General features: G+C 41.2%; 1 protein-coding gene across 4 annotated transcripts in view; it reads right to left on the reverse strand.

The window, feature by feature from the left end:
• dagla (diacylglycerol lipase alpha) overlaps nucleotides 1-19,720 on the reverse strand; it is a 174,109-nt gene that overhangs the window by 103,186 nt on the left and 51,203 nt on the right. For 2 of the 4 annotated variants that reach the window (XM_033039052.1, XM_033039049.1), the window contains exon 2: nucleotides 12,299-12,395. The exons of the other annotated variants lie outside the window; for them this stretch is intronic. The gene's annotated coding sequence lies outside the window, so the exon portion shown is untranslated. The remainder of the gene's footprint in view (nucleotides 1-12,298; nucleotides 12,396-19,720) is intronic. 4 annotated transcript variants of the gene reach the window in all.

Genomic DNA, 19,720 nt, shown 5'->3' on the forward strand with positions numbered 1-19,720 from the left:
GAGTTTAAATTGCAAGTAATTGAAATTTCAGCAGGGGACCTACCATTTGGCCCATTTAATCTCTGCTATCACTCCATCCGCAACAAGATTATGTACTCCAATCACATTTAACCAATTCCCTCTGAAAAGCCACACTGACACGTCTTAAACCTTTTGGCCCACCTTGTCCATGCCAACTAAGGTTCCCTATCTACACGAGTCCTATCTGCCTGCATTTGGCCCATATTCCTCTAAACCATTCCTATATATGTACCTGTCCAAATGTCTTCAATTTTGTTATTGTACCTGCCTCAACTACCTCTTCTAGCAGCTCATCAAAATCTTTCAAATACCTTTTGTGTCCAATAATTCAAATTCCTTATGTCCAAAATAATCTCTGTATCCAATTTGATAGTATTATAGCACACAAAGGGCCCTTCGGCCCACAATGTTTGTGCCGATCTCCAGCCTTTGTCCTACAGATGTAGCCATGAAGTGGCTGGTTAATACTCTATCCTCCCCATCTCCAGTTTGTTGATTGTGGTGGACTTTTTAAAATATTAACACCATTGAATGTCATGGGTAGATCGTTACAGTTCCCCTTTCTTTGGAAATGTTTGTTATCTGTCACTTGCGTGCATACTATCCTGTTTACTGTTTTTCAGCCCACCCCTGAATGTTTTCAAAGTCTTGCCGCATTACAGCATGGCTGCCTCTCCAACAGTTCGTCTGTCTGTCTTTCCCTTCCTTCTTTGTTGTTTTATAGTATATGTGTTAAATGTATGTTTTAGTGTTCTTTAGCTTTTTTATGTGGGGGGGTGGGGGGGTGTTGGGGAAACTTTTTTTTAAATCTCTTAGCTCAACGGAGATGCAATTTTTTCCCATATCGTGTCTCCGTCCGCACTGCGGCCTAACATCGAGGAGTTGGCGACCTTTGCTGGAGACCGACTTCGGGAGCTCCAACCACGGGAGCCTGTGGGACTAAACATCGTGGAGCTGGAAATCCCTTTGCCAGGGATTGACTTCGGGAGCTCCAACTGCGGGAGCCCCAACTTGTTCACTGATGTTTTTTGTGAGACCTATACAAAGGTAGTTGAAGCGTAATGTATGATACAAGATCCACAGCAATTTGGCAACCTGTACTACTCTACTTGCTGATAGAAAGGTCCACACAAGAAAAGGAATTGCCTTCTTGAGTGGCCTAATAAGCTGTTCAGTTGCATGATCCACCTCAGCGAAGATAAAACGGAAGAGGAAAGAAACATTTGCAACCATCTTCAGCCAAATGTGCTTTTGATCTTGGCTTCCTCCTGTGGCTCTCACTGACAAGATAAGACTTTAACCAATTTGATCCATTATACATGATATTAAGCAGGCACGTGCCGTCAGGGTAGGCAAGGTAGTGCGCATGCGCAGCGCAGGCGGCTGTAAAGTGGGAAGCGGCTGTAAAAGGACAGCGCCGCTGGGGGGGGGGAAGTTCGTTTCACAGCATGTGGGGAGTCTGGCCAGCGGTAAACTTGCGGGAGGATAGGAACGTTGAGAAGGAGGGGGTCCGGGATCATGCCAGAGCAACCAGCTCAAGAGCAGGTCAGCGGGCGATGGATAATAGGACAGCGGGCGGTGGAGCTTACTCCATGTGTCAGTGCGAGTAACCTCAATTGGTCCCTTGTTCACGCTGACACAGGAGTGTCCACTGCCCGCTGTCCTGTTATCCATCGCCTGCTAACCCGCTCTGCTCTATGATCTTTGCTCTTAAGCAGGTCCCCTCACAGTTCAGACGGAGAGGTGAGCGGGCCAGCAGAAGGTGCTGAGGTCCGGCGGCCGCTCCCAGCCACCCGAGCTGCTTCCCTCCCCGGCCACAATGCTATGGCTCCGCGCCCGGAGCGCCGCGGCAGCGATGAGCGAGTTGCTGGCATGATCCCCGACCCCCTCCTTCTCAACACTCCTGCCCTCCCCGCAACTTTAGCCCTGGCCAGACTCACCACACGCTGTGAAAGGAACTCTCCCTCCAATTGGTCCCTTGAACTAGTATTGTCATTCAATAAGATCACAACTGATTCAACTTGTCCCGGTGTGCTCCCGTTTTTCCCACCATCTCTCCACCTAGCGTCACCCTCCACCTGCCGTCACCCTCCACCCCCCACCCATTCAGTAATTCAGAATGAAGGAGATTTGGAAGCCTTGGGCAAATTGAATTGTTACTTTCTTTATTTATTACGGAGAGGAGAACAATCTGCGCATGCGCGGTTTAAGATTTTTTTTAAAGCCGACTAACTGCCTACCCTGAGTAATTACTTACGGCATGTGTCTGATATCAAGAAATGACACAATGGCTGGGCTCTAGGAGATTATGGTCCAGCCACTATTATTACCTCTAGCCAAGTTGTCCTGTACATTGGTTAGTACCAGCCTGTATAGTGCTGATTTGTTATTGCCTCTGGTCCTGTACTTCACAGGTATGTATTCCCTTGTATTTGAAAAAGGACATCCACACAGGTTCTAGACAATAGACAATAGGTGCAGGAGTAGGCCATTCGGCTCTTCGAGCCACCACCGCCATCCACTGTGATCATGGCGGATCATCCACATTCAGTACGCCGTTCCTGCCTTCTCACCATGTCCCCTGACACCGCTATCTTTAAGAGCTCTATCTAACGTTCACTTGAAAGCATCCAGAGAATTGGCCTCCACTGCTTTCTGAGGCAGAGAATTCCACAGATTCACAACGCTCGGGGAAAAAAAGATTTTCCTCATCTCCGTTCTAAATGGCCTACCACTTATTCTTAAACTGTGGCCCCTGGTTCTGGACTCCCCCAATATTGGGGACATGTTTCCTGCCCCTAGCGTGTCCAATCCCTTAATAATCCTATATGTTTCAATAAGATATCCTGTCATCCTTCTAAATTCCAGAGTATACAAGTCCAGCCGCGCCATTCTATCAACATATGACAGTCCCGCCATCCCGGGAATTATAATAATAATAATAATAACTTTATTTATAAAGCACTTTAAACAACTGCAGTTGCCACAAAGTGCTGTACATGAGAACTCATGAACAAAAAGCTATTACAAACAATTGAAAAGCATTAAAAACCGTAAAACGAAGGACTATAAAAAACACACTAAAAATTAAAAGACATTAAAAGCACTAAAAACAGGAGCAATGCCTCAGCCAGTGTCGAAAGCCAAAGAATAAAAATGTGTTTTTAGGGAGGATTTGAAGAGGGACAGTGAGGGGGCCTGTCTGATGTGCAGCGGCAAGGTGTTCCAGAGTGCCGGAGCAGCAACAGAAAAGGCTCTATCCCCTCTGAGCTTCCGCTTAGACCTTGGTACCTCAAGGAGCAGCTGATCAGCTGACCTGAGGCACCGGGCAGGAGCATATAGGTGGAGCAGCTCAGAGAGGTAAGGCGGGGCGAGCCCATTCAACGATTTAAAAACAAATAAAAGAATTTTGAAATGAACTCGAAAGTGCACTGGGAGCCAGTGAAGGGAGGCCAAAATTGGCGTAATGTGCTCCCTCTTTCGAGTTCCAGTCAAAAGGCGAGCGGCAGCATTTTGAACAAGCTGGAGACGAGCCAATGAAGCTCGTGCGACTCCAGAGTAGAGTGCGTTACAGTAATCCAGCCTAGATGTAATAAAGGCATGGATTACTGTTTCAAAATGCTCCCGCTCGAGAATGGGCTTCACCTTTGCCAGCTTCCTTAGGTGAAAGAAGTTGGACTTAACCACCGCGCCTATTTATTTATCTAGTTTAAAATCACCGTCCATCCTAAAACCCAGGTTCAAAACGGTTGGCTTTACAGACAATGCCAGTGGACCCAAGTCAACAAAGGGAGGTTCACGGCAGCCATTGGGGCCAAACAAAATCACCTCTGTCTTCTCTTCATTAAGTCCCAGAAAGTTTAAGGCCATCCAGGACTTAATGTCCTCAAGACAAGACAGAAGTGATTTTAGAGAATAGTCGTCTTCTTTCCTGAGTGGCATATATAACTGGCTATCATCTGCATAAAAGTGAAAGGAGATGCCATGCCTTCTTAAAATTGAGCCCAGAGGAAGTAGGTATAAAGAGAAGAGCAGGGGCCCTAAAATTGAGCCCTGTGGAACCCCATATACCAAGGGAGTGGAGGAGGATTCAAAGCCAGCAAGGCTTACACGCATGGTTCTGTCTGCCAGATAGGACCTGAACCATCCCAGGGCACTGCCACAAATGCCCACTTGGTGCTGTAATCGGGAAATTAAAATTCCATGGTCCACTGTATCGAAGGCGGCAGATAGGTCCAGCAAGACAAGAATTAACCTCATGAACCTACGCTGCACTCCCTCAATACAGGCTGTTGTAAGGAAAAACATTTTGTATGAAGAGTGGTTACAAACCTACTGCCGGCGAGGTTGATGGAAACCGAATCAATTTAGAATTTAGTTTAGTTTAGAGATACAGCGTGAAAACAGACCATTCGGCCCACAGAGTCCATGCCGACCATCGATCACATCAGTCCTATGTTATCCCACTTACACATCCACTCCCTACACACCAGGGGCAAATTACAGAGGCCAAATAACCAGCCTTTGAGATGTGGGAGGAAACACTGGCATGCGGAGGAAACCCACACAATATAGGGAGAACGTGCAAACTCCACACATACAGCATCCGAGGTCAGGATCAAACCCAGGTTTCTGGCCCTGTGAGGCAGCAGCTCTACCATCTGTGTCACCCCATTCTTTAAAAAAGAAATTTGGATAGGCATTTCATTGAAAGTAATTTGGAGGGTAAAGAAAGAACATCAAAGTGCTTCCCCAATACCAACTAGTGCTGCAACCTTGATTTATGTGCTTAAGACTTTGCAGTGGGATTTGAATTCCAAATTGTCACAAAATTATGAAAAGCACTTTGTTACAAACAAAGTCTGTACAAACAAAGTCTATTATCAGACAGACATCAACTATAAGCATCTGCTGAATCTTAATGTAGTTATTACAGATCGAGTTAATTTATCAACACAGAGAACGAAGGTCACACATGAGAATATCAATGATACTTAGAAACTTAGAAAATAGGTGCAGGAGTAGGCCATTCGGCCCTTCTAGCCTGCACTGCCATTCAATATGGTCATGGCTGATCATCCAACTCAGTATTCTGTACCTGCCTTCTCTCCATACCCCCTGATCCCTTTAGCCACAAGGGCCACATCTAACTCCCTCTTAAATATAGCCAATGAACTGGCCTCAACTATCTTCTGTGACAGAGAATTCCACAGATTCACCACTCTCTGTGTAAAAAATTATTTTCTCATCTCGGTCCTAAAAGACTTCCCCCTTATCCTTAAACTGTGACCCCTTGTTCTGGACTTCCCCAACATCGGGAATAATCTTCCTGCATCTAGCCTGTCCAACCCCTTAAGAATTTTGTATGTTTCTATAAGATTCCCCCCTCAATCTTCTACATTCTAGCGAGTACAAGCCGAGTCTATCCAGTCTTTCTTCATATGAAAGTCCTGCCATCCCAGGAATCAGTCTGGTGAACCTTCTCTGTACTCCCTCTATGGCAAGAATGTCTTTCCTCAGATTAGGAGACCAAAACTGTACGCAATACTCCAGGTGTGGTCTCACCAAGACCCTGTACAACTGCAGTAGAACCTCCCTGCTCTTATACTCAAATCCTTTTGCTATGAATGCTAACATACCATTCGCTTTCTTCACTGCCTGCTGCACCTGCATGCCTACTTTCAATGACTGGTGTACCATGACACCCAGGTCACGTTGCATCTCCCCTTTTCCTAATCGGCCACCATTTAGATAATAGTCAACTTTCCTGTTTTTGCCACCAAAGTGGATAACCTCACATTTATCCACATTATACTGCATCTGCCATGCATTTGCCCACTCACCTAGCCTATCCAAGTCACCTTGCAGCCTCCTAGCATCCTCCTCACAGCTAACACTGCCCCTCAGTTTCGTGTCATCCGCAAACTTGGAGATGTTGCATTCAATTCCCTCATCCAAATCATTAATATATATTGTAAATAGCTGGGGTCCCAGCACTTGCCGTACCCCACTGGTCAGCTGACTTTAGTGGTAAAATCTAATTCTCTAATTGCTACTGATAGTTTAATTTCTTAATGTGAATTTGATATCTGCCCCTTGATGGGAAAATATGTAATAAAAATACCCAGCAATAAAAGCAAAAAAAGTGGACATCAACCTCAGGAAATCTCAAAATTGCCATCAGCTTTAGTTTCTATAAACCTTATGAAGATGCTGTTACAATATTCTGGGATCATGCTTGACAGATTAGGAAAGAAATCCCATCACTTGTTACTGCCTCACACTCCAATGACATAGTCTTAGATTTAATTAATCAGTGTCCATAGTCAAAAGGCTTCATTTTATGTTGAAAATAATTGGTCAGATTGCTAATGACTTCCAGAAGATTACAAGATGTATCAGTGTTTACATTTTTTTCATTAAAGTGAATTGAAATTGCACTCTCCCCTCCAATATAAATAGTCCAAGCCTTGGAATTAGGCAATTTTGGGGTTTGGAGCATTTTATAGGTTTCATATGCAGTGACTTTTTCTGCTATGAATTAGAAATAATGTATCAAAAAAGCTGTGCTTAAAGTGCCAACACCAACACCATGGTAACAATGAGGTTATGAAATTATCATGTTAGCTTGGTTCTGTATCATTACAAGCTCCTCTCAAACCTCAGCCCATTCTCCGGTTGCTCATGTCAACATGAACAGACTGAGTTTGTGCGTTAATAATGACCCAACCTCAAACCTCAGGGCATTGAAAGTAGTCAAAAACATCCTTAATGATGCAGCTTCCACAAATATGCTTTATCCTTACCAAAGCCTGTGAAAATGCCAAGAAAACAATGCTACATATTACATTGTAGACCATTTTGCAGAGTTCATATACAAAGCAGATATGATCGAGAAACAAAACAGGACCACAATTTTACTGAAAACATGAGGATGTCCACTGGAAATTAATTTTATACTGCATGAATGGATCAGACTGTGTGATTCAGCAATTTCAGCTATACTGCTAATATTTTAAATGTTATTGTACATTATGGAAATAAAATGGCATTTCCACCTTGCATTTCACTCGTGACATGAAAGACTATTATAGTTGTCATTTGCAATTGGGATCAATATTTTAAAGCTTGGCAAAAAATCTTGACTAATTAATTAAGGATGAACAATGAATGTTTAAAAAGAATTCCAAAAATTGGAATTGAGTCAACACATCAAACCACAGAGAGCAGCAATCAGAAAGCATTCAAATGACACGTTACACAACCAGACCACAAGTCAGGAGCTACTCATAATCAACAGTACACTGGTTATACTGCATTCAGTTTAAGAAAGGGATCAGATACTTAAGAAAATATAACCTCCAGACTGGTTGTAGTGTTAGGGGTTTGTGATATAACATTTTTGGCATTGTAATGTGCCAAGAGGTGATTGTAATAAGAGTTGGAACATTAGTAATAGAAATACAGGTATTGGTATATTATTGTCACATGTACAACCATACAGTCCTGTTTGCGTGCCCTGCAGTCAAATCGTACGATACACGAGTACAATCATGTCACACACAAGTACAACAGGAAGTGCAAAGGAAAAATTACAAGAGTGCAGAATATAGTTACAGAGAAAAACTCCAAGGCCCACAATGAGTTAGTTTGGAAGATTGGGGCTACACCCTAGCTTATGGGACAACCATTCAGTAGTCTGGTAATAGCAATGAAGTGGCTGTTCCTGAAACTGGCAATATGTGCTTTCAAGCTTTTGTATTTTCTGTAGCATGGGAGAGGTGAGAAGAGGAAATGACCAGGATAAAAAAAATATTTGGTTATGTTGGCTGCTTTCCTGAGGTAGCATGAAGTGTAGATTGAATCAGTGGCTAATCTGTGTGATGGACTGGGCTATATCTACAACTCTGCAATTTCTTGCGGTCTTCGGCACAGCGTGAAGCAAACAGGATATTTTCTATGGTGCATCTGTTGAAGTTGGAAAGAGCCGTACGAGACATGACTTCAGAATTAAGGGACAGAAGTTTAGGGGTAACATGAGGGGGAACTTCTTTACTCAGAGAGTGGTAGCGGTGTGGAATGAGCTTCCAGTGGAAGTGGTGGCGGCAGGTTCGTTGGTATCATTTAAAAATAAATTGGATAGGCATATGGATGAGAAGGGAATGGAGGGTTATAGTATGAGTGCAGGCAAGTGGGACTAAGGGAAAAAAGTTGTTCGGCACGGACTTGTAGGGCCGAGATGGCCTGTTTCCGTGCTGTAATTGTTATATGGTTATATGGTTAATTGAAATAGGTACAGTAGTTGCGGTAAGAAGATCATTTTTAAGGCATTAATTCTACCAAGCATAGAAATGGGAAGTGTTTTCCAATATTGAATATTCTTGTGTAGTTTATTCAGTAAGGGTGTAATTGTTATATGGTTATATGGTTATATGGTTATGGCAACATTCCTTAATCTTCAGAGGAAGTAGAAGTGTTGATGTGCTTTCTTAGCCATAATTACAATGCGGATGGTCCCAAACAAACTGTTGGTGATATTTATGCCTAGGAATTTGAAGCTATCAAGCATCTCCACTTCGGAACCATAATGCCGATTGAGGCATGTACTCCACTCTGTGTACCCTTCAAGCCTGTTCTACCTTTCAATATGACCATAGCTGATTCTTTCCCTCTTCCACTTTCCCACATGATCCCCATACCCTGTGATTGTTTTATTAACTAAAAATAAATTGAATTCAGTCTTTAATACTTACAAAAAAACTTCCATAGGCCTTTGAGGTAGAGAAGACCAAAGATTTACAAGAATGTGGAAACATATTTATTTTCATCTCAGTCCCAAATGACCAACTATGAAACTGTAGAGAGTAGAGAGAGATCTTAGATGCTCCACCAACAACAATTGGATTCCTAACATGTTGATTCATTTCACACATGCATATGTCAAACATTTAACTAAGCCCACTACTTTGCTCTCACATGGCCTCAAATAACATGCTGGAGTAATGCAGTGGGTCAAGCAACATCTGGGAGAAATTGTCAATGTTTCAGGTCAAAGCCCTGCACCAGATCTAAGAATGGAGAGGGAAGATGGCCAGTGTAAAAGTGGAGATGGAGTGGTAAGCCTGTGGATGATTGGTGGACAGATGAAAGGTGAAGAATAACAAATAGATGGAGGCAGAGAGTAGAATACTAAAACATATTTTTAAAGCGTTACCTACCAAACACACTGCAGTGGAGATGATTATGAAAACCTCAGTTTTGTGGGGAAATTATAATAAAATAAGGAACCCCTATTAAGATTTTTTAGATCCTATAAACATCCTTACTTGTTGATCATGTTGTTAGGTAAGTAGGGATTAACTATTCCACAGTAATTTATTTGTTAAAAACTCAGGGCTTCCAAATCATCTGGACAATTGACATAATTAAAAAATGTGCAAATTTATAACTGTGTTACTTGTGCACGGTAGTTGCACTTTATTGATTTTGCTAATTAAAACCAATGTTTCCACCCTTCCCCAAGTCATACATAACTCTTTAATAATAAACACAAGAGCAGAAATATACTAGGCCTGTCAGTATCAATGGCGGGAAACTACTTATTAGCATTTTGGCTGGGGTCCTGTCATTTCTAATCTTGTTTTTCATTTAAAACTTCACGTATTTTATTTATTAAATGTTCTATATACAGGTTACTTAATAATTTCCAGGGAACATATGCGATGCTTTGATAGTCTAAGATTCTGCCTTACTGCATTCCATGGGACACTCTTATAGGAAGGATGTCAACAAAATAGAGAGAGCACAGAGGAGATTTACTAGAATGTTGCCTGGGTTTCAGCAACTAAGTTACAGAGAAAGGTTGAACAAGTTAGGTCTTTATTCTTTGGAGTGCAGAAGGTTAAGGGGGGACTTGATAGAGGTCTTTAAAATGATGAGAGGGATAGACAGAGTTGACGTGGATAAGCTTTTCCCATTGAGAGTAGGGACGATTCAAACAAGAGGACATGACTTGAGAATTAAGGGACAGAAGTTTAGGGGTAACATGAGGGGGAACTTCTTTACTCAGAGAGTGGTAGCTGTGTGGAATGAGCTTCCAGTGGAAGTGGTGGGGGCAGATTCGATTTTATCATTTAAAAAATAAATTGGATAGGTATATGGACGGGAAAGGAATGGAGGGTTATGGTCTGAGTGCAGGTAGATGGGACTAGGGGAAAATAAGTGTTTGGCACAGACTTGAAGGGCCGAGATTGCCTGTTTTCCGTGCTGTAATTGTTATATGGTTATATAAGAGGTCTGATATTTCAGGTGAGAGTACAACAGTGGTTTTAAATTAAGGTTTATAACATATCACAATACAACTTATTTCAAGTTTACAATCTAGTTTTGGATATAATTTTTTATTAAATAATTAAAATACAATTGATGGTGTATTTTGGCCAAACCATTATTTTTGTGAAAAATGCAGTCTCGAAAATTGTCTTACAGTATTTTTTGCTTTTGCTTAGAATTTTCACTTTAAAAAATACCTATAAACAAAATGCCAAATGCTTTCATCAAGTCTCAGGTGAAGTTGCCTCAGCTTGGCATCAACACTAGTCTTGCTTTGTCATTCAGCATTCTTGACAAACTGACTAAATATTCTCACCCTATTGCTTCCAGTGCCAGGTCAGTTCTCACTACATCTTCTGGCCACATTTACACTCAAACAGGTTTACATTGTGATAACAGTATGTGTCATAAAATCCTTAGTCATAGAGTCATCGAGTGATACTGTGGGGAAACAGGCCCTTCGGTCCGACTTGCCCACACCGGCCAACATGTCCCTGGTACACTAGTCCCATCTGCCTGCGTTTGGTCCATATCCCTCCAAACTTGCCCTATCCATGTACCTGTCTAACTGTTTCTTAAACGTTGGAATAGACCCTGGCCTCAACTACCTCCTCTGGCAGCTTGTTCCATACACCCACCACCCTTTGTATGAAAAGGTTAGCCCTCAGATTCCTATTAAAAAATGTTTTACCCTTCACCTTGAACCGATGTCCTCTGGTCCTCGATTCCCTTACTCAGGGCAAGAGATTCTGTGCAGCTACCCGATCTATTCCTCATGATTTTATACACCTCTATAAGATCACCCCTCATCCTCCTGCGCTCCAAGGAATAGAGACCCAGCCTATTTAACCTCTTCCAATAGCTCAGACCCTCGAGTCCTGGCAACATCCACGTAAATCTTCTCCGAACCCTTTCAAGCTTGACAATATCTTTCCTATAACATGGTGCCCAGAACTGAACACAATACTCTAAATGAGGTCTCACCAACACCAACATGACCTCCCAATCACAATCCTTATAACACTGGGAAGTTCAACCACTTGATTGTGTGATATGACAGAAAGAGTAAGGCAGATAATTCATGTGTGACTGAACTATTAAAAGCAAATTCAGTCAGAAGTACTCTGGCGCAAGAGAAAAAAAACAATTTTCAAAAAGTAATCAAGCGACAATGTGGTACAGTAGTAGAGTTGCTGCCTTACAGCTCTTGCAGGGATTGATCCTGACTACGGGTGCTTGTCTGTATGGAGTTTGTAAGTTCTCCCCGTGACCGCATGGGTTTTCTCCGAGATCTTCGGTTTCCTCCCACACTTCAAAGACGTTCAGGCATGTGGGTTAATTGGCTTGGTGTATGTGTAAATTGTCCTTGGTGTGTAGGATAGTGTTAATGTGAGGGGATCGCTGGTCGGTGCAGACTCGGCGGGCCCAAGGGTCTGTTTTCGCGCTGTATCTCTAAACTAATCAATATTGATGATTTTTTTAAATATAAATATTTTTCTATCCATCTCAATCCTATCCATTATTTCTATCCATTATTTCCAATAGTGTGGACTATTTAATCTATAGAAGAGTCCCTAGCTGCAACATCATCTGTCCATGTCCACCAAAGATGCAGCCTGACACACTAATTTATTCCAGCAGTTTGTGTTTTGCTCAAGATTCCAGTATCTAGAATTCCCTATGTCTATTTAATCTGTTGGTTGAAGAACTTTGTCATTACAGGTCCCTCCTAGCAGGTCCACACTGGATTAATGCTTGATTACACAGAATATGTTCATAAATCTCTTAAAAAGCTCTTGTCAATGTCCAATATAGTGACATTAGACATTGTGACATGTATAATGTTACAACACAGACATTTATTCCTCATTCCTAATTGCTTTTGAGAAGATTATAGAAAGCCAGTTTCATTACCTTGAACAGTTATTGAAAGATTAACACTTACCCCAAATCTAAATGACAACAATCTTGATAGAAGAATTTGAAGGGGATGGCTTTCGCATGCACTTGCTAGCCCTGTATTTCTAAGAGCTCAGGGGAGGCTGTTAAAGAAACATGGATGAATTACCGCACTGCACCACTTCGATGGTAATTTTAACAATTATTATAGTAGCATTAGAGAGCGTTAATATTTAAACCAGTGTTTGTGGTGCTAATAAAATAGGCTACATTTTCCTGTATGATGCAGCTGATTGATGTTAAAACTGTATTCAATTAGACCTGCTCTTTTAACACAGTATTCAGGTGGCTGATGTAAATAAACTTCTCACCAAAATGTGATGGTGGTGGTAGATTCAATAATGGTAATGTCATTGGATATCATGGGAAGGTTATATTATTTCTTGTTACAGGCAGTCATGATATAACTATCGATATAAGTGCTATCAGTTCAAACATGGATACTACCAATGTCTGGCTACATGTAGACAAGAGCAAAAAAAGTGCTGGATGAATTCAGCAGGCCAGGCAGCATCTGCAGAGGAAAAGGAACAGTATGAAAAGGGGTCCCACCAGTAATGTTGTTAATTTTCCTCCATTGATGCGGCCTGGCCTGTTGAGTTCCTCCAGCCATTTGTTTTTTGCTCATGATTCCATCATCTGGAATCTCTTATGTCCCAATGTAGGCAATCACTGTTTAATTGCCTGACAGGCTGTAAAGATAACTGATTATTGCACAATTTGTCATCATCACCACTTTTCCTATGATGAAGAGATATTAATTGATGAAGAATCTGAAAGATGTATCTGAAAGATGCATCATATGCACTGTCCAAAGGAAATATACAGTATCACAGTATATATTAAAGCCCAGATAATAGCCTACTGTAAGATATGACTGCTTTTATTTCAATTTTATTCGGGCTGCTTGATAGCACAAAACCCCCTCAACATTAATGGCAGCCACTTTCACCTCAACTCTATTACTTATCCACATTCACATTTGAGCCAAGGCTGCAATGAGATCTAGTGGAATGTAATCAACCATTCGGTGAACAGATTTTTGCCAAGTGCTGCTTGTTAGAACTGTCAACAACACCTCCATTATTTTGCTGATGTTTGGCAGTACTGTATAATAATTAGGCAAAATAAATGGTTCTGCTTTACAACAGAGCATAACTAGACAACATTCTACACTGTAGCGTAGATGTTACAATTGGAATTGCTTGGCTTGAGGACCTGGCTAGTATAGCAGAACATATCTTTAACAGAGGCCAGGACAGTAACAGTCTCATTCATGGCCCAGTTCTTACAGCTATTATGATGCAGAATGGATCAAATTAGCTGAACACTGGGTTCTATAATCGTAGAGAACCTGAGAAAGAGGATGTGATGCATTATCTTCTTGATACTTCTGCCTAATAACGACAACACGCACTTCAGCCCCATTTTTCTGCTGGCTCTGCCATTGTTGGAAATTTTGGGTGCATTGCTAACAACAAGATCCAACAGGAGTTCTGGCTCTCATGTCAGTTCTTTCACCTATTGCTGCACTCTTGGCAACAATGTCTTCATGACTCTGTCAGCTCAGTCAGTAGTGGTCAGTATCTTTGGTAGTGGTACTGATAAGTCACACACATTGATGAATTTTGAGGAAGAATATACTTTGTACTGAGAGTCAGGGGAGAGGGTAACGAGATATGGAAGGGTACAAAGAACATGTAAGGTGTGAAAAGAGCAGATTAAAGTAGACGGTTCATTGTTGGATGAAGGGAAGGTGACCACAAGGCATACAAACAGCATAATTAATCAGGACAGTGAAACTAGTATGAGAACTAGGATGGGGGAGGGAAGGAGAGAGGGAAAGTAAGGGTTACTTGAAGTTGGAGAAATCAAAGTTTATACCGCTGGGTTATAAGCTGCCCAAACAAAATACGGGTTGTTCCTCCAATTTGCATTTGGTCTCACTCTGACAGTGGAAGAGGCCCAGGACAGAACGATTAGTATTGGAATGGGGGGGGGGGGGGAGTTAAAGTGTTTAGCAACTGGGAGATCGCGTGGGCCCAGACGGACTGAGCTAAGGTGTTCAGCAAAATGATCACCCAGCCTGCACTTGGTTTCACCAATATATTCGCAGTTACTCCAGCATTTTGTGCCTTTCATTGGTGTTAACCAGCAACTGCATTTCCTTCCTACACAATATATTTTGTATACTTGCCTTCGAATATTTCTTCCAAATGTTGTTCAACACAGGAATACTATTTCATCATTTGGCATAGCTGGTGCTCAGATCAATATCTGAGTGATCCATTTTATTTTATTGTTACTTTTATTTTTTTATAGCTGTTTGATACCGCTGAGTAAATTGTTGAGTCATTACAGTTAAGTGTCATCCACATTACCATGAGTGTGTAACCACAAAGAGACTAGCCCAGAGAAGAGCAGCAAATTTCTATAATGAATCAGGCAATCCTGTAGTTATTTGGTTCTTATGTTCTTACGATTATTGTTAAACTTTATGTAGATTTTTCTCATGTTAAAATTCACTCAGCTATTTTCTCTATAGTAGGGACAATACATCTGTCTACTAATCAAGGTTGCAATACAGCTCACATATCAAGTAATGCCCTTCTCCAAATTAAATTGTGTTCCCTGATTTGCACCAAAACACATCAAATTAGAGCAAAAATACTTTGAAAGTCTATTATATTGCATTCATAGGGATCATGATGTGTAAGCCATTTCTTAACAGATTTACTGAAATGCACCAGTAACAGAATTGAAGTCAATTGAATAATAATAACATTTAGCAACAGAATAGCAGAAGCTCTGTCCAAAATAATGCACAAATCAGATTACCACAGATCAAAGTTATTACATTTGCAGATAAAAACAGAAAATACTGTAAATACTCAACTAGGTCAGGCAGCATTTGCTTCATGTCATAGGCTGAGACTGACAATCGACAATAGGCGCAGGAGTAGGCCATTCGGCCCTTCGAGCCAGCACCGTCATTCAGTGTGATCATGGCTGATCATCCCCAATCAGTACCCCGTTCCTGCCTTCTCCCCATATCCCCTGACTCCGTTATCTTTAAGAGCCGTATCTAGCTTTCTCTTGATAGTATCCAGCGAACTGGCCTCCACTGCCCTCTGAGGCAGAGAATTCCACAGACTCACAACTCTCTGTGTGAAAAAGTGTTTCCTCGTCTCCATTCTAAATGGCTTATTCTTAAACTGTGGCTCCTGGTTCTGGACTCCCCCAACATCGGGAACATGGTTCCTGCCTCTAGCGTGTCCAAACCCTTAATAATCTTATATGTTTCAATAAGATCTCCTCTCATCCTTCTGAACTCCAGAGTATACAAGCTCCATTCTCTCAGCATATGACAGTCCCGCCATCCCGGGAATTAACCTTGTAAACCTACACTGCACTCCCTCAATAGCAAGAATATCCTTCCTCAAATTAGAGGACCAAAACTGCACACAATACTCCAGATGTGGTCTCACTAGGGCCCTATACAACTGCAGAAGGACCTCCTTGCTCCTATACTCAACTCTCGTTATGAAGGCCAACATGCCATTCGCTTTCTTCACTGCCTGCTGTACCTGCATGCTTAAATTGAATTTTTTTTGTTCAATGTCACGATCCACATCCATTCAGAGCTGAGCAGGGAGCCCAGATACTCTTACATCCAGCAAACATAAGTCATCACATTATCTGAGCAATATTCCAATAACACAGCAAATAGAATATATATACCAGAGCTTTATAACTTATCAAACCAGGTGCGGACTCTTTTGGCCCCGTCCCCCAAGGCAATATTCCACCACTGACCCATACCCCCAACCGTTGGGATGCCAGAGCCCCGTTGTGACGCGAGTCACGGCAACACTACATCAACTGCGCCTCACCATCCCTCTCACTTCAGGTAGCCCCGGCATTCCCCCCTCTCTCTCTATCCCTCCCACTCCCAAGTCGCACTAGCTTCTCATTTTCACCCTACAAACATCTTACAATGGCCAGTTTTGTTTATCATCGTTATTTTTTTGCATACAGTGTCCTCCATAATGTTTGGGACAAAGACCCATCATTTATTTATTTGCCTCTGTACTCCACAATTTCAGATATGTAATAGAAAAAAATCACATGTGGTTAAAGTGCACATTGTCAAATTTTAATAAAGACCATTTTTATACCGTTTGGTTTCACCATGTAGATATTACAGCAGTGTTTATACATAGTCCACTCATTTCAGGGCACCATAATGTTTGGAACTCAGCAATGTCATGTAAATGAAAGTAGTCATGTTTAGTATTTTGTTGCATATCGTTAGCATGCAATAACTGCTTGATGTCTGCGAATCATGGAAATCACCAAATGCTAGGTGTCGCAAACTCCTTTGTTGCTTTAGCAGTATGTTTGGGATCATTGTCTTGCTGTAGAATGACCGCAGGCCAATGAGTTTTGAGGCATTTGTTTGAACTTGAGCAGATATGATGTGTCTACACATCAGAATTCATTATGCTACTACCATCAGCAGTTGTATCACCAATGAAGATAAGTGAGCCAGTACCTTCAGCAGCCATACATGCCAGGCCATGACTCCCCCACCACCGTGTTTCACAGATGAGGTTTGGATCTTTGGGTAGTTCCTTCTCTCCTCCATATTTTGCTCTTGCCATCACTCTGATATGTTAATCTTCATTTCATCTGTCCGCAGGACCTTTTTTTCAGAACTGTGGTTGCTCTTTTAAGTATTTCTTGGCAAACTGTAACCTGGCCATCCTATTTTTGCAGCAAACAGTGGTTTGCATCTTGAGGTGTAGCCTCTGTATTTCTGTTCATGAAATCTTCTGCGGACAGTGGCCATTGACAAATCCACACCTGACTCCTGAAGAGTGTTTCTGATCTGTCGGACAGGTGTTTGGGGTTTTTTCTTTATTATAGAGAGAATTCCTCTGTCATCAGCGGTGGAGGTCTTCCTTGGCCTGCCAGTCCCTTTGCGATTAGTTAGCTCACCAGTGCTCTCTATCTTAAGGATGTTCCAAACAGTTGATTTTGGTAAGCCTTAGGTTTGGCTGATGTCTCTAACAGTTTTATTCTTGTTTCTCAGTCTCATAATGGCTCATTTGACTTTCATAGGCACAACTTTGGTCCTCACGTTGATAAACAGCAATAAAAGTTTCCAAAGGTGATGGAAAGACTGGAGGAAAGACTAGATGCTGAGAGCTCTCTTATACCTGCATTAAGGAGGCATATAAACACACCTGAGCAATTACAAACGCTTGTGAAGCCATGTGTCCCAAACATTATGGTGCCCTGAAATGGGGGGGGGGGGGCTATGTATAAACACAGCTGTAATTTTTACATGGTGAAACCAAAATGTATAAAAATACCCTTTAAAAAATCTGACAATGTGCACTTTAACCACATGTGATTTTTTTTCTATTTCAAATCTCAAATTGTGGAGTATAGAGGCAAATAAATAAATGATGGGTCTTTGTCCCAAACGTTATGGAGTGCACTGTATCTTTCATTCATTGTTCTTTATCTCTCCACATCACCGTCTATATCTCTCATTTCCCTATCCCTAACCAGTCTGAAGACGGGTGTCGACCCAAAACGTCACCCATTCCTTCTCTCCAGAGATGCTGCCTGTCCCACTCAGTTACTCCAGCCTTTTGTGTCTATCTTTGGTTTATTGACATGCTTCAGGGTATGAAATTAGCATTCTTATTATATATGGCATGTTTGAATCTAGACCCACTAACATGACTGCATTTAACTGTCAATGGAAATTATTCAGAAAACCACTCTCCTAAGGGGCAATTGGAAAGAATACATTTTGGACAAAAGTTTCAGGATGTCTACAGCGCCTTCACAATTCACACTGATGTACTTTTACCTCTCAGTGGAGGCGAAGTCATTGGGTATTTTAAAAGCAGAGATTAATAGGTTCTTAATAAGTAATCGTGTCAAAGGTTACGGAGAGCAGGCAAGAGAATGGAGTGGGACAAACAGATCAGCCATGATCGAATGGCAGTGCAGACTCTATAGGCCAAAGAGCCTAATTCTTCATCTATATCTCTGAATATAAATAATTATGCACTCATTGTATTAAAGACTTAGTCACACTTTAAATAGAAAATCGTTTGGTGCCCTACATACAATAATAGATATATTAACCTTGAAAGGTGCAACTCAGATCAATAACAAAGCTGAATGAGAGCGACATTGTGCAGATAGGTTATTTATGCATTTGTTATAATGAGCAAACTGCCTGCATATGACTTATCCTCAACCTCAAACAAATTTACAATGAAATATTTTACATTCCAATTCGAGCACATGCCTCTCAAATTTCATAATAGCAAGAAAAATCAGGATGTGCTCTTGATTTATTTACCATTCCAATGTGGATCTACTTCAAACACGGGTAAAGTGAAAATAAAATTATCTATGTCCATTCCATCGATACTGGGTCTAAATCCCAGAACTCTATTCCCTACAGCAGCGTACCCTCACCAGAAGGATTTCAGCATTCATTACATGGTGTTCATGAGCTATTAGGGATGGACAATAAATGCTTCACCTGTCAGCCTTGCCATGACAAAATCAAAAATATTTTTTTTAATCTATTGAATTTGGAATCAGCTTTACACAAATGAACTGCAATTCAACCTAAGACACAGTACACAGCATATAAAATCTGAAAAAACTTAATTTAGACTTTCCGAAAACTAATCTGGTTTTGTATTAATGTAACAAAATTGTTTAATTTCCCAAGATACGGAATCTTACAGTGCAGAAGTATCAATAGTACCTGTCCCTGTCCATATGGAATCTTCAGATATACGTAACTAATGGAATCCTGGATATTGTTTCTTTCAATCTGCTGCAAGCAGAATATTCAAGTATATTTCAGAGTTTCAGATATAAAATGGCAACATTACTATTGCACTTGCAAATCTACATTCGGCCAACTGTGCCACATCTGCAACACTGCCATCCTCCTCTTGCGAAACAGGAAATTGCAGTAATAATGCTGCATTACTCAGATTATTTCACTGATGGGAAAGGCCCATAACTCATCCCAATGGCATTTATGAGTTCTTAAGTTATTGTGGGTGACGGCCTAACAGCGGAGAACTCATTATTTCTCGGATCAATTCAATTTCATGGTGGAAGCAGGCTTGATATTTGTTGCAGACATATGCTGGTCAATGTGTGCTGTCAATCAATAAAATTCAGGATAGGAGGTCAAATATTACCTACAACACAGTAGACGTGTTGGAGCCTGCAACAATAAAAGAAAATTTGTGGAACAAAATACAAATTATAAAATTTCCTTGCCTCATTGTGTTCTAAAAATGTGTCCATATTTAAAAATAAATTATAAAGACCATAACACTTGCTGCTTACCAGT

This window comes from Amblyraja radiata, chromosome 20 (genome assembly GCF_010909765.2).
Source record: "Amblyraja radiata isolate CabotCenter1 chromosome 20, sAmbRad1.1.pri, whole genome shotgun sequence".
Classification (NCBI taxonomy): Eukaryota; Metazoa; Chordata; class Chondrichthyes; order Rajiformes; family Rajidae; genus Amblyraja; species Amblyraja radiata.